Source organism: Parasteatoda tepidariorum, chromosome 9 (assembly GCF_982258835.1).
Source record: "Parasteatoda tepidariorum strain Cologne lab strain chromosome 9, Ptep-v5.0, whole genome shotgun sequence".
NCBI classification, from domain to species: Eukaryota; Metazoa; Arthropoda; class Arachnida; order Araneae; family Theridiidae; genus Parasteatoda; species Parasteatoda tepidariorum.
Window position 1 is genome coordinate 32,890,651 of NC_141763.1, and position 16,666 is coordinate 32,907,316.

A 16,666-nucleotide genomic window follows, 5' to 3' on the forward strand; every position below is an offset into this window, starting at 1 on the left:
CTTCAATTATGAAAACTATATTTCGTTAGAAAATCTAATTATATATAATTAGTTGTGTAATTATACATAAAATACCAATAATTAATTAAACACATTTATGTTTGTTATTTAATTCAGTAATTTATTTTAAATAAACAGCAATATTATTTTATTAAGAAATTTAAAAACCATTTTTTTAAAATTTCAAATATTCAGTATTGATGATTTTTGCATTGAGTCAAAGAATTAGTAAATTTAAAAGTCATCATAAGTCATCATAAATTTAGAAGTTCTTAATACAATTCTTTAATTAATAATTTATTATTAAAAATCATTAACGAATCAAAGAGAAACTAGTAATTTTTATCTCGGAAATGCATTATACTGATTTTTTTTAATCAAATCTATGAGGCTATTTGATAAAAAACGAAGTAACCATATTCAAGATTTTAACCTAATAAATTAAAATCACAAATGCTTAAAGTTGATATTATGTAAAATTTTTCTTTGCTTTTGGTAGAAATATTAATAATATCAACAAATAATAAATGATTTTGAGCTGATATATTTTTGCATACATTTTTATATTAATTAAAAGCAAATAAAAGTATCTGAAAAGGGATTATTAAGTAGTTTTAAAACAATCAAATTCTTACTTTACATAAAAGTAAATGGATAGCACTTTAAATAATTAAATAGTTTTGTTATTTTTAATTTTTTATACATGACTGTTTTAGTTAAATTATTATATTCTTACATTGCAAAATATTTTGAAATTTTATACTGATACTTATTTCTTAATAACTGAACATTTTGCCATGTCATGATACGTCTCATGATCGATCGTTAATTTATTTTAAATATCTGTTAAATAAATTACCTGATAATTTCAACATCTGATACATTCTTTTATGTTTATTATGCATTAATGCAGGGAAGAAGAAAACAAATGGACGTCATTTGAGGCAATTAAAAGGACGGTTAACGTGGCATAAACTATAAGAAATAGCAAAAAGGACCACGAGACATTGCGATATGTTTTAGGAGTAGGAGATCTTTTGTAATTTAGATCATCGGTGACTGATAAAAAGTATCCGAATATAAAAGTTTAGTTTCAAGTGAATTTGGAAATTGATAGAAATTTTTGATAATAACATTATTATTTTTTTTAAACTTTTGCTCCAACGCAGAAAGAAAAAACAAATGGGAACATGCAAAATACAAGAATATATATAGTACATGAAAAGCCCTAAGCAATGAAAATCGGGTGAACTCTTTTATTCGTATTTCATATTAATTCATTTATGTCTATATTGATAATGTTTGAATTTTGTTTGTAAGATGCTTTTACATAGTGTTTTTTAAAGTATCTTTTAACCAAGTTTTTTTTTATAATTATAGGACTCTTCTTTTTTCCACAGAGTTTTTAACATATCTCGGTAGATTTCTTGTAAATATCGCTTTGCTACTCCATAGATGGAATCAATGAAATGTTAACTTTTTTTTAAAAATAATTGTCTAAATAATATGAACAACTTTCTCTCACCTTTGAAGTAAAATCGATAAATAATTATTATAATAACTGTAATCTTTTTCTACTTTTTTATTTTAGAAAATAATTTTAAGTTCATTATTATAAATTTAATCTTGTTTTAGGGTTTGAATATTTATATGAAGGTTTTGTTCTATATTAAAATTATAGTTATATTTTAAGTTTATATTAATAAACACCATAAACTGTTAAATATTATTTCATATGTTTATTTTAAACTAAAAGTATAAATAAATTCAAGATGAATTTACAGATGAGAGAAGTTCATCCGATAAACTTATTTGCCACTAAAAGTTTCTTTTTTTCTTTTAATTTATTAATAAAAATTTCTATGAAATAACCAGTACTTTTACTTTTCTAAATAACTAATTACTTTTTCTGCTAGAAGAGCCTTCATTCTCTGTGTGAGGAAGTTTAAGTTGATATCTCACTATTGCTGAAAAATCAGAATTATATATAAAATTCAATTATAAAAAATAATAAAGCAATAGCTATGTGAAACTAAACTCAAAGTTGTGTGAAAATAATTAGATGGAATGAGCATTCCAGGGTAAAATATTTCTACTTATTAAAATATTTTTATCAGTTGGAATTGTAGCGACAGTGTGCTTCAGTTGTTATGATCTAGACGTTCGTTATGGTTGATTCTTTTCAGTTAAAAACGTATAAAAAATTTAATGGTGTGACATTTTATTTATGACCAAGGAGTCATGATGTTTTAATGCTGCAAAGAAGTTTATAATTAAGATGGATACTAGGTTTTTAAATGGAAAATAGTCACTTTTGCTTTTGTTAAACTGTACTTAGTTTTTAATTTTTACAATTAGTAATCTAAAATTTAAATTGATACTTCATTATTCTTACCTTATAAAATTTTGCACATCAGTATTCTAATTTTAAAAATAAAAAAAATCTTTTTTAAATTAAAGTTTTTTGAAAAGATTTAACGCTCCCAAATAATTATAATATATTTTCTTTTTAAGAAGTTTCGTTTACATGCTTACTCGAATTTCGTTTTGAAGTATATTAAATTCCCTATTTCTCTTAATGATAGTTTAGGATTAGACTTGTAATTTTAAACAAAATTTAGAACACACAAACATTTTATAAGTAATGCATTATTGAAAAAACAATTATTTAAAAGAAAAATTTGACTGGATAATACGGAAGTGTCGAGTGTAATAATTCTGATTCTGTTGTGAATAAACTTTGAATAACCATAAAAAATTTAGATTTTTTAAAAATATAGTATACTCGTTTTATTTTAAGAACATTTTTTTCGCATCTTTTGCAATGTACTTAATTTTGTTCTCAGTTCAGCTCATTTTTATTTGTTAAAAAAAATGTACGCACAGTTTTTTTTGTCATTTTAATTGAAACGCAATACAATATAGTTTTCAGTTTTTGCTCAATACTTTAGTTCAATGAATAAATATTTACTTATATTTAGATTCAAATACAATTTTAATACCCTTCATTTCATTGCTTAGAGCATTTTCTAAACATTTGACAAACAGAAAAAATGACACACAATATTAAGGCATCAGTTTTTTTTCGTCCTAAACCTTTTTGTTTACTTTATGTACATTATGTATATTAAAAATGCATATTTTTCTTAAGGAAAAATTGAACAAAGTTCTGTACATGTATGAAGAATCAGGGTTTTGGGTGGGAAATTCATTCTTAAAAAACTACTCTTCCATGGGGGACAAGGGAGGAGAAATGCTGCAAAGGGAATGAAGAATAGGGGCTTTTGATTTATAAAACTAATGGATTGCAGAGACGGAGTTCTCCGTATTTTTTATTTTTTTTTATTTCTTTATTTCCGGAACGTCACGAACTTTTCTCCCTTTATAAGATGATCATATTCTACAAATGCTCAACCAGGAAACGTGGACAGGACTTTTTCTTCCTTCGGTGAAGAAATTCCTAGAAGAAATGGAAAAAATGTAGAAGATTAGAGATTTATATCGAGTTTATGTATATTACATCGAAATGAATACATAGCAAATAAATAAATCTTAATGCATTTTGTCAATATGCTTATAGCATTTCTCGGTGGTTTGGATTGCTGAATATAACGATTATTTTTTAGATTTAGTTTAAATGATTTAGCTTCGAAAGTAACTAATATAATAATTTTAATTTTTTATATGATGAAATAAAATTAATTTATCATTGTCTTAATTGGTAAATTAGTTATATAAAAGTATAATAGCTAATTAGACACTTAAGCAAAAAAAAACTTTTTTAAAAACCACATCATTCAAATTATTCTCCACAAGACAAAAAAGAGGAAAAGAATTTTTTTATTCATGTATAAAATCAAAAACGTACATATATATATATATATATATATATATATATATATATATATATATATATATATATATATATATATATATATATATATATATATATATATATACAGAATAAATAAATACAAAAAAAACACGAAGAAAAACAATAAGTTTCATATCCTGCGCTTTTGTTTTCTGATTTTGCAATCTGACAATCTTGTTACGAAGCTATTTTAAATCATTCTGGAAAAATTCTATTGTGTTTTTCTTTATATTTTATTTTCTGTTTTTACGTGTTATTTTTACTTATTGTGTTCTATTTTATTTGTTGTAATTTTTGTAAAAATTTTTTGAGTGCTCCTCACACTATTGTATTGATATATTTTGCTTTGGTTATATTGATACAATATTAGAAAACACTCTTTTTTGTGGATATAATCGTGTGGGCCAATGAAAAGTTTATATCTTTTAATTTTATTATTATTATTTCCCCCTCCCTTTTTTTTCATATGTCTGTAATTTTTCCTTGTTTATCTTTATTTTGAACTTTTATATATATATATATATATATATATATATATATATATATATATATATATATATATATATATATATATATATATATATATATATATATGGATAATGATATTACAGGAAATGATCCCACTGCATTTATTATTTTATATTTAAGACTCCAAAGAGTGGCATCACTTTACATTCTAATGGGCAATAATGACCTTTGTGGGAAATTGACTTATCTGGTTGAATACTGCCGGAAATTCCTCACCTGTTATGTCTGTTTGATGATAAGCTGATATACTAAACTGCATAAATGATGTAGTGTTTGTAATAACCTGCGAAGATTATTAAAGGGAAGACTTCATTAATCAATAAGTGACATTCTGAATTGTTGTCGTGACTAAATTAGTCTGTGAATCGAAAATTGGAGGATTCTCGCCGTTTTTCAGTACCAATTAAGAGACGCATGCTGTTTGAATGGTTAATACTTTATTTGCATTATCTTCAATACATCGTGTTTGAATAGCTACCTGCAGAATTGAAACTCGTTCTCTCAAATCTGTCTATCTATACAAAATATATAGGACAGAACTAATGCACATATATGTTCCATTTACGAATCCAAAATTCCCACCAAATTTGTTGAAAATACATTCGAAGGACGGTGGTTGTCTCTGTTTACTTGATAACTCCTTCTAACGACTGATGTACTCATTAGAAAACTTAAAGAAGTAGCTTGCCTCGGGATGTAGTAAATATTTAGCACCAATGATTTCCTAGCTTGCAGCTCTATTTTACCAAAAATGAGTTTCCACGGAAGAGTTTATAACACGCTTTTATTAATTATTTAATTTTGTATTTCTGTGCTAGATTAGCACAAGTAAGAGTAACATAGATTATTTCGTGACGTATAGAGGCAGCGTTATCAAATTAGCATTTTTAAAGTTTCATTAAACCTTACTTTTTACATACTTTTTGTTTTGTTTTAACTTTTCGTTTATACCTATGCTTTAAAATTGTGTTTCTATAAGCTTAAACATTGTTAGGTCAATGCGAATCAATAAAGAAAAACTTGTTATAAGTACTTATTCATCGTAAAAACTGTAAACTTTGTGGTAAATTTTGACTCTCACGGGTAAAATGACATTATACGTATAGTTAAAAATTTTTTGGTGAGTTGAACTTCTAAATGTTTTTTTTTAATGAATCTAATTGTGTGGAGCTACAAAAAAGGACAACAAGTAACAAACCAAAGAAAGGTATACCTAGTGCTAATTAGTAATACCTAGTTAATTTGTAGCAGGAAAATAAATATAATTTGTATCACCATGATATTAGATTACCAAAAAATTTTTTAGTGCTACCAGTAAATAAATGTTCAGGTTACAAGTATAAACTTTATTGCTACTCGTATTTCTAGAATTGTAATTATGTTAAATCCTGATTCTTACAAATTAGTACAATAAGGGGAAAAGAATTAAAACTCTATACAAACTATCAATTTTTTAAGCTAATTTGTAACACATCTAAAAAAAGGCTTTGTAATACTGTACTACTTTTTTTTCTTTCAAAAATGATTACAAATCGAATTTAAAGCTTGAGAAAAGTTCTAATTGCCATTTAAAGTGTAAGTTATAGATAAAAAATCTGAAATTTTAAGCAATTTTCGCGTAAATCGTAGTATTTTTTTTTTTTTTAAAATTGCAGTTTTTATGGTTCATCCTAGTTTAGCGCTGTTAATCTATCATCGCAGTTTTTTTCGAAATCATCGCAGTTTTGCGATTTTATCGTATTACGTTTTTAAAAATAGAAACTTATTGAAAACTCCAGAGGAATTTACTAAAACAAGATGAATCTCGTTGAGTGTCAGTTTCTTTGATAACAAGGCAAAAGAGGAATTTAATAACGAGAGGAGTCAGGATGAAAATTAGGAGGGAGAACGTCAAAAAGATAATTCAATAAAAAATGACAAGAGTAAATTGGTCAGTAGATCTTTGCTGCTCATATAAAGGAATATAACTTTATGCAGTCAAACCCCGCTTTAGTGAACATGATTTACAGTGAACTCCAGGATATAGTGTTTGCTCCCGTGTCTTGCTATACACATATAATATTTTTTGTGTGGATATAGTAAACCAAAAGAAGAGAGAAATTGGATATTATGAACTTTTTTCTGTCTTCGACTGATTTTTTTCTTTACATTTTGGTAATTTTGAAATTTCTACATAAAATACATATTCCAATTTTTGAAACTATCTAATGAGTGGTGGAATGTAGCCATAAGCATTTTTCAGTTCTCTCAGTTTCCCATCCCTATATAAAGGACACCCCTAAAGTTTTTGTAAGCAAGACGAAGAGTAATAAAAAATAAAAGTTTACACATTTTTCGTTACTACACATTGTTTTTTAATAATTTTTCTATTTCTTTTTATTGGTCATTTGTGTATATAATGTGTAATAAAAGGGAGCAGTTCAGAAAAATTTGTTAAAATTGTTTGCAGTACGGATATAGTGAACCCCCGGTTATAGTGAACCGAAATTTCGGTTTCTTGAAGGTTCACTATAGCGAAATTTTCTATATAAGTACTACTCAGAGTTGGCCGTTGATTACAGTAATCGATTACAACTGTAATTGATTACAGATAATTACAGCTATGTAATCAATTACTTGTAATCACGATTACAAGTAATCAATTACTTGTAATCGTGATTACAACTTTCAAAAAATTTTGATTACAGCTGTAATCATGATTACAATTTTGATTACAGTAATCAATTACTTGTAATCATGATTACAAGTAATTGCGATTACAAGTAATCACAACAAAAACGATTACAAGTAATTATGATTACAAGTAATCAAAATATATGATTACATGTAATCATGATTACATGTAATTTGATTACATGTAATTGTGATTACTTGTAATCAGACTATACGATTACAAGTTATTACGATTGTATACTATAGTCAAATTTTTTATGTAAGTATTCATGTGCTTACATATTTTTATGTACATAGAATGTACGCACGCATGAACGTACAATTTGCGATTCCTATACATACAATGTATGCACAAACGTTGTTTGTACGTACAATATTCATAATTATATTGTAATATACTTAATGCAATGCGCATATGCTTAGTACATATAATTATGCATTTATGATACATGTACGCATATATGTTAGTTTGTACAAAAAGGCAATGTTTTGTATCTTTGTATACATAGACTATGTATGTATGAACGTATATGAAAATAATGTTTATGCGTTTGCATGCTTTTATGTACTTAAGTGCATATATTGTATAAATTTACGATGATAGCACGTATATACAACGTACGTTTGTGTATAAAATTGTACGTATTTGCGTACAATATGTAAAAATTTTATTTAAAGGTACAATATATGCACATAGTTGCGTAAATAAAATGCGTACATGTATACATGCATATTTATATGTACATCGATATATGTGCACGCAAAGTATGTACTTATGTACAACTTACGTATGTACTTGTATAACTACATACTTTGTTAATACTTATGCGCATGTAATGCATGGATGTACAAAAAAATAGTTATATGCACAATGTATGCATGTGCATACAACGTATACATGTACATAATTACAAGTAATGCACAAATACGTGCGTACATTTAAATATATGTAATTACAATATACACATACATTGTGCATACATTAAAAAAATTTATATGAGTAAAGTTATTAAAATTTGTTTTAAAATTATTCTAAGGTATATGAAACTCGACCTCATATTTTTTAGAAAGCAAACGATAATTTTATTTGGAATTTCTAAATATTAATTCCACACATAAAATTTACCGTTTTTCTTACCATTTAAAACATTTCTATGAATCATCCATTATGTTATGAAAAAAATAAATCTGTATTGTCAAACATTTCATGAAAATACCTGAAAATAATTTTTTATTCAGAGAATTTCAAAATGATATAGAACAATTAAAGCTGAAAACTAAATTGAAATATCGTTTGATTTTGTCATTTAAATTGCTTGAGTCATTAAAAGTTAACTTACATGCATTTTATTTATTGCATTGTACACATATTTAGACATAAATGTAATGTACATATGTATACGTGTAATGTATGTACGCATGTACAATGTATGTACATACATTCATGTATTGTACGTGCATATATAGTACATATGGATATGCATACATGGAACATACGTGTATTGTACATGTGTGGATACATTCATTGCACATATATACATTGCACCATATGCATAGATAGGGATAGCATGCATGTACACATGTAAAATTTGTACGAAAGAATTATGCCCAATATATTTATGCACATACGTACTGTATATGTACACACATATGTACATTATATGAACATTATATGTTTATTTCATCATATGTAAATTATATGAATATACATCTGTACGCTATATGTATATACATCTGTACGCTATAAGTATATACATCTGTACAATATATGCATCTCAAATGTGTGTATGTATGTACGTTATGCATGTCGAATACATGTATGAATATTTGTGAAATATAAATACGCCCAATGTACGTACAATAGTTCACAAATGTATTATGCATATTTGGATACTTACATTGAGCATGAACATATTATGTACATGTACATAAATACACTGGACATGCATATCATGTACATGTATACATACATATATTGTACATCCTACAGATATACCTATATTGTACATGCATACATATATTGTACTGTTCATAAATAAATTGCACATACATGCATGGGACATACATTGTACAGACAATGTATGCATGTTCGTACAAACACAAGTACTTGTATATACATGCGTACATGAACATAGATATACATTTTACATACACAAATATTTGCATAAAATGCATATATTCATTGTGTATAAATGTACATGCCTACATTGTTTGCACATACATACGTAATTATTATCTATATACATACGTACATATATTTTTTACCTACAATATAAGTGTATGTACATGTGTGTGATACTAAAATGTCTGAACATATGCACTAGATAAAATCATATGTACATACATTTCAGTTACATTCATTTGTACGTATACAAATACGTACAAAATGCAGTACATGTTAATACGTGCAAAATGTATCATTATAAAATACATTCTACTATCTACTGTAAAATATAATCATTTATAAGAATACAATAGTCTTGTAATCGTGTAATTAGATTACATGTAATCATAATTACATGTAATCAAATTACATGTAATCAAATTACATGTAATCATATATTTTGATTACTTGTAATCATAATTACTTGTAATCGTTTTTGTTGTGATTACTTGTAATCGCAATTACTTGTAATCATGATTACAAGTAATTGATTACTGTAATCAAAATTGTAATCATGATTACAGCTGTAATCAAAATTTTTTGAAAATTGTAATCATGATTACAAGTAATTGATTACTGTAATCGACTATGTAATCATGATTACAGCTGTAATCATACTTTGTAATCACGATTACAAGTAATTGATTACTGTAATCAATATTGTAATCATGATTACAGTGTAATCAAAATTTTTGAAAATTGTAATCATGATTACAAGTAATTGATTACTGTAATCAAAAAATGTAATCGATTACATTTTTGGCCAACTCTGGTACTACTTCACATCAAATCGGATTATCATATGATAGACCATTGATTTTATTTGAATCGAATAGATTTGAACTATATTTCATACTAACTATGGCTCATGTTTTATCTAAAAAAAAATGTGTTTAAGTTTAGTATTGTATGTTAATGACATTTCTGGTAAAAAAACATAATACTGTATAATAAAACCAAAATATACAGTATTTAAACCATTCATTCGGTAATATTTCCTTTCAAAGACAATGTTTCACTGGAAATTCTGCTTTTCAAAATTATAGTTTATTTTATGACACATTTTGTAAAAAATACAAAACTAAAAAATTAATTCAACCGAATAAATAGCTTTTACGTCATGGTCTAAGGTATCAGGATAAAATTACCAAATTTTGCCACATTTACGAAACTTTATCACGTATTATAGCATTATATTTTATGGTTAATTTAACCAAAATCATTAATGAAGCGATTCGGTAAACGTCACCGAGCTTTTTGGTGCTTCCATAGAGCCCGAAACACGGTAAATTTAATCATATTTTGGTAGTTTTCAAGATTATCTTTTCCCAGTGTATCATACTTTATAATTATTAAAAAATATTGATTTGTTAATTTTACGAAAATAAATATTATAGAAAATAAGTGTTTAATCACTTTATAGACTTACTATTTCACATAAAATTATCAGTAACGTTTGGACTTACTTAAAAAGTGATCTAAGAAATTTTAGAAGAGCGTTACTAGATAAAAAAGTCGTAATCTTTTACAGTATACTATTTAACTTCTTTTAAGAAAAATTAAAATAAATATGTTATTATTTTAATACACGTGCAGAGTTTATTTATTAATATAAAAATATCAATATGCAGTCAATACGCAATGTAAATTTAATTCAAAGCAAACGCTCCGATCATCAACTGTTAACTATCAACGTCTCCACTAGTATGCAATCATTGAATACAGACTAAAATTCAATTTAAAATGCACATTTTCGTAAATGTTTTGAATATATGAAAGTGAAACTCAATGTATAAACCAGAGTTGGCCAAAAATGCATTCGATTGCATTTTTTGATTACAGTAATCAATTACTTGTAATCATGATTACAAGGTAGCATAATTTTGATTACAGCTGTAATCGTGATTACAACAAACAATTACAGTAATCAATTACTTGTAATCGTATATGTACATCCTTATATCATATATGTACATGTATATGTACATCCATAATCATATATGTACATGTACCCATAATCATATATGTACATGTATATGTACACCCATACATTGGACATGCATATCATGTACATGTATACATACATATATTGTACATACTGCATATATATCTATATTGTACATGTATACATACATATATTGTACATACTGCATATATATCTATATTGTACATGTATACATACATTATACTGTTCACAAATAAATTGTACATGCATGCATGGGAAATACATTGTACACACAATGTATGTATGTTTGTACAAACAACAAGTACCTGTATATACATGCGTGCATAAACATAAATATACATTTTACGTACACAAATATTTGCATAAAATGCATATGTTCATTGTGTATAAATGTACATGTCTACATTGTTTGCACATACATACGTAATCATTAGCTATATTCATACGTACATATATTTTATACCTACAATATAAGTGTATGTACATGTGTGTGTAACTGAAATGTCTGTACATATGCGCTAGATAAAATCATATGTACATATATTTTAGTTACATTCATTTGTACGTATACAAATAAGTATAAAATGTAATACATGTAAATACGTACGAAATGTATCATTGTAAGATACATTATACTATCTACTGTAAAATATAATCATTTATTAGAATACAATAGTCTTGTAATCGAGTATTTAGATTACATGTAATCATATATTATGATTACTTGTAATCACGATTACAAGTATTTGATTACAGTAATTGGTTATGTAATCACGATTACAGTTGTAATCAAAAATTCTTGAAAGTTGTAATCATGATTACAAGTAATTGATTACTGTAATCGAGTATTGTAATCACGATTACAGTTGTAATAAAAAGATTTGTAATCATGATTACAAGTAATTGATTACTGTAATTGAAAAATGTAATCAATTACATTTTCGCTCTACTCTGATGTAATCAAAAATTTCGATTACTTGTAATCGTGATTACAAGTAATTGATTACATAGCTGTAATTATCAGTAATCAGTTACAGTTGTAATCGATTGCTGTAATCGGCGGTCAACTCTGGTATAAACGACATAATTTGAATGTATTTTGATTTAAAAAAATTGTTGGGAGATGCTGCTATCACTGTTTCATTTTCCTATATGCCAACGAAAGCTACTATAAAGCTATACGTCATAAACAAATGTATTCGTAATAGTTGTTAATATTAGAGATTGCACGTTGAAACTGAACTGAAAAAACACATCAGAGATCATAATTTAATATCTAAATAAGAAAGAAACGGAAGCGATATCGAAATCTGGTAAAACACTAGCGAGACAGGCCTGGATGAAAAATATCAAAACCACTTTGATTGCTTGATGAAACTTGGAGAAATTTCTAATAATTACCCTTTAAATATTCTCTGTTTTCTTCAACAATCAAACAGGTTTTGATGGTTTCAATCATTTTGTACTAAGGCCATAGTGGCTCAGGGAATAGAGATCGCCTCTCAATGAGGAGCTACAGGTTCAATCCCAGCAGTGACTGGTTGATATGAATTCTGCACCTGGCTCGCACCGACCACAATGACGTAAAATATCAACAGTGGTAGGCGGATAATGGGTTAGAGTCTCCTTGCTTTTAGGTTAATCGGGGAAAGATTTCGTAGTTTTCCTCTTCATGTAACTCAAATGCGGGTTATTTCCATCAGAAATTCTTCCACGGAAGTTAGTTTTCCCAATACTTGATCCAGGATTTTTCTTGTCTCCTGGGTTGGGTTCAAAATTACAAGACTTTAGAGTTGAACATTGGTAGTCGTAAACTCAGAATTTGGTCAGTTCAACCGTAGCCACAGAGAGCCGAGGCCTCTCAGTAACTTTGTGACGTCATCTTTGGCAATGCTCGGATGGCAGATTTGTATAAAGAGAAAACTATAATAAATAGTTTAAATCTTTTTATGAAGAATGTAAAATATTTTTGTTATAGCTTATTAACTGGTTCTTAAATATTTTCAAGTAGTGAAATTTCAGTTTTTTATTAGAATAACTCAATATAACTCATTACGATAAACATATATGACTATTTGATATTGTTATGAAACAATATTATTTGCATTTCGTTATAGAAAATGATTTTATAAAAAAATTCTTACAACCAAAATTCCAGAACTCATCCAATTTTTTTAAAATTTTTTTTTAATTTTACTCTTCAATGATTAAGGAAACAAAGTATTCTCAGAACAATTATTTTTTCAAAAATAAAATTGAAATAAACATCTTTTAAGCTTCATGGTTGGCACACTTTAATGAAAATCAATTATTTTTACTTTTCAAAAAATAATAATATGGCTAAAATTTTTAAAAAATTTAAAAGTGTATAAAATTTTTTAAGTCTATAAATCTGTAAGTTTTTGCATTATTTTTCGCAGAAAAACTCTTTATTTTTCAGCATTATGGCTCCTTCAGTAAATCTGCGCATTCATTTGCCTATATGTCAATTAGAACAGTTTCTACGGTTCCCTTTTAAGTAAAATTAAAAAGAAAAAAATTCAAATGCATAACTAATGCATAACTATAATATCACCCTGTAAAAAATCTAGTAATTTTGAAAACGCTTATTCAATGCACAATTTTATTTTAGGCTGATTGTGAAAAAATATTACCTTAAAGTTATATCTTCAACAGAAAAAATTCCTAGGGATTCAAATAATATGTAAACATCAAACAACATGCATATAAAAAACTTTTGTTCTTGCTGGAAAAACTACTGTCTTTTTTTTTCCTCCAAAAAAGCTCTCAAAACTGTATAAATAATGCAGATAAAGAAATAATTTTTTCAGTGTGTTTGGAATTATTTAAAAAATTTGGCATAAACACTAATATATTTTTCAATACGTTTGCCTACATTTGGTTAAGATGACTCCTTAAAACTAAATTATGAAATCTAATAATTAATTTTAATGTCATAAAAAATCATTTACACTATCATTACACTAAAGCAATTTATCTGTGTAAGTACGAATCATGAACAACAATTTTATGAAAACTAATATAAAATTATGACTCAAAACAATTTAAGTGACTAACAATGACTTAAATTCCCATTTTTTATTATTATCATTGAATACACAGGAATTTTTCTGTCTTCAAGTAAAATATTTACGAAATCTAAATCAGATAATAATATATTATCAATATCATTAAGAAAAACTAATCTTCAAGTGCCAATCAGCGTTGTTATTATTTTTTCATTTTTGAAAAATAAAATGAAACTGAAATTTTACTAGTTTTTTTAAATAATAAAAGTCTTAGCTCTTTAATGACATCTGAAACTTATTTTCGGAGATAATTTTATGTTTGGTCCGAATTCATGAATATTTGAACAAAACAAATGATGTTTAAATTTGTTTAAATTTAAGACCGAAAGTTTTAGAAAAGTATGAATGTTTTGCTAATTTTATATTATGATACCCGATAACAAACACTAAATAGTATCCGAAACATTACAATTCTTAAAATACGACTTTTTTTATTATGTAATTAAGAAGCTTATTATGAAGTCTGCAAACACGAATATTAAAAAATAAGAGATAAACAGAACTTACTCACAAGGGAAACTAGGGAAGTGTGACTCGCCAATTTTGAAATAAACTAATGGGATGTATGCCTTATGAGGAATAATTTTAGGGGGAAACATTCGTTTCGGCCCATAGAAGGTTCTGTGAGAGATAAAAAATAATTCAATACATATATAGACAAATCGGTATTTTATTACTCCAATGCAGACTATTAGTTATTGTAATTGTCTCATAATCCAATTAATTTGTAATTAATTGGATAATTAATTAATTTGCTAGTTGATAAATTATTCAAAAAATTAATTAATCATTAATAAATTATTAATTAATTGTTGATTAATTAATTGATTTGCAATTACATACTCCAATTAATTTAGAAAGTTTTTTGGAAAAAAAAAATAAAACATTTGATGTCAATTTTTTTTTTAAAATTAACCTAACAGATTTTTCTGAAAAACTGCAGATATATAAAATTTTCGAAATCAATTTTGACAATAAATATGCATTATATAGTACGTGAAAGTACCACAAAATTAATTGGAGTATGAGACAAATACAATAACTAATAGTCTGCATTAAAGTAATAAAATACCGATTTGTCTATATATTGAATTATTTTTTATCTCTCACAGAACCTTCTACGGGCCGAAACGAATGTTTCCCCCTAAAATTATTCCTCATAAGGCATACATCCCACTAGTTTATTTCAAAATTGACGAGTCACACTTCCCTAGTTTCCCTTGTCAGCTATTAGCTGCTACTTGATAAATGTCGCGTTATCCATTTTTGTAAAAATCAAATATGAGGTATCGTATAAATTAAAGATCGTATCATGGAGATTTTGTGAACTAAACCTTTTAAGACCATTTTTACAATTGTCTTTATATTTTGGTACTGCACATGCATGGGGCATACTTAAAATTTATATAAAAATAGATCTAAAAAATAGTACAACACAATAAAAAGGAGCAATGATATTTGATTGCAAAGCAAAGCAATAATCATATTTAATTTAGAAATAAATTTCAATTCAGTAATGATAAATCCTTAATTGAAGATCTCTTTAGTTTGATTGTATGAAACTTATCTAATTTTCAATTCCCAAATTGCCTTTGTAGATAAAGTTTCAATGAATGAAAATAAATGCTATTGATGTTTTTAAATATAATATATCGATTTTTCATATAACAAAGAAAAGTAAAAAAGAAAAAAAAAGGAGCATAAACTGTAAGCATAACTGGAAGCATAAACTGCAAAAACAAATGATGAAGTATAATAAATTTGTAAGCTTTATTCTTTTCCAATACCAGGAGTGCATTCAATTGAAAATCTGTCATATTGAATGGCGCAAAAAGATACAAAGTTTAAGTGACGGAAATGTGCATGTCCAGAAAACTTTAGAAATTGGAATTTGAAGAATATTTTATAAAAGATATACGTAACTATTTAAATTTCTTGGCTATTAGTGTTTCGTTCTCATAAATTATCATTTCTAAATTTTTTACCTCACGAAATATTTTTGTAATCATATTTTGTCAGTATTTTTTAAATATTAATAGTTTAAATTTATACTTTGTTTCATATATTCTAAATAAATATTCTAAATAAATATTACATATATTCTAAATAAATAAGTATTTATTAACAAAAATTATCTAATAATTTACTTTGAGTTAATGGAAGTCAGTACACCGTAAAAAATAACCGCAAATTCTACAGTAAAATGCACGCATTTCTTACTAGAAAAAAAACTGTATAAAGAAAAATAGATTTTTCTGTTTTTAACCGTTATCAGCAAATTGTAAAAAAACTCCGTTTTTTTCACAGACTTCCTATGTATATTTGACGGTTTAAAGCTATTTTACTGACAAAATGGTTTTTCACCCTAATCA

The 16,666-nt window shown here is 26.1% G+C and overlaps 1 protein-coding gene across 5 annotated transcripts in view; it reads right to left on the reverse strand.

Moving 5' to 3' along the window:
- Positions 1–1,825: 1,825 nt before the first annotated feature.
- Positions 1,826–16,666, reverse strand: part of LOC122270414 (uncharacterized) — a 120,165-nt gene continuing 105,324 nt past the window's right edge. For all 5 annotated transcript variants that reach the window (XM_043047651.2, XM_071186092.1, XM_071186093.1 and 2 more), the window contains exon 3: positions 1,826–3,460. The gene's annotated coding sequence lies outside the window, so the exon portion shown is untranslated. The remainder of the gene's footprint in view (positions 3,461–16,666) is intronic.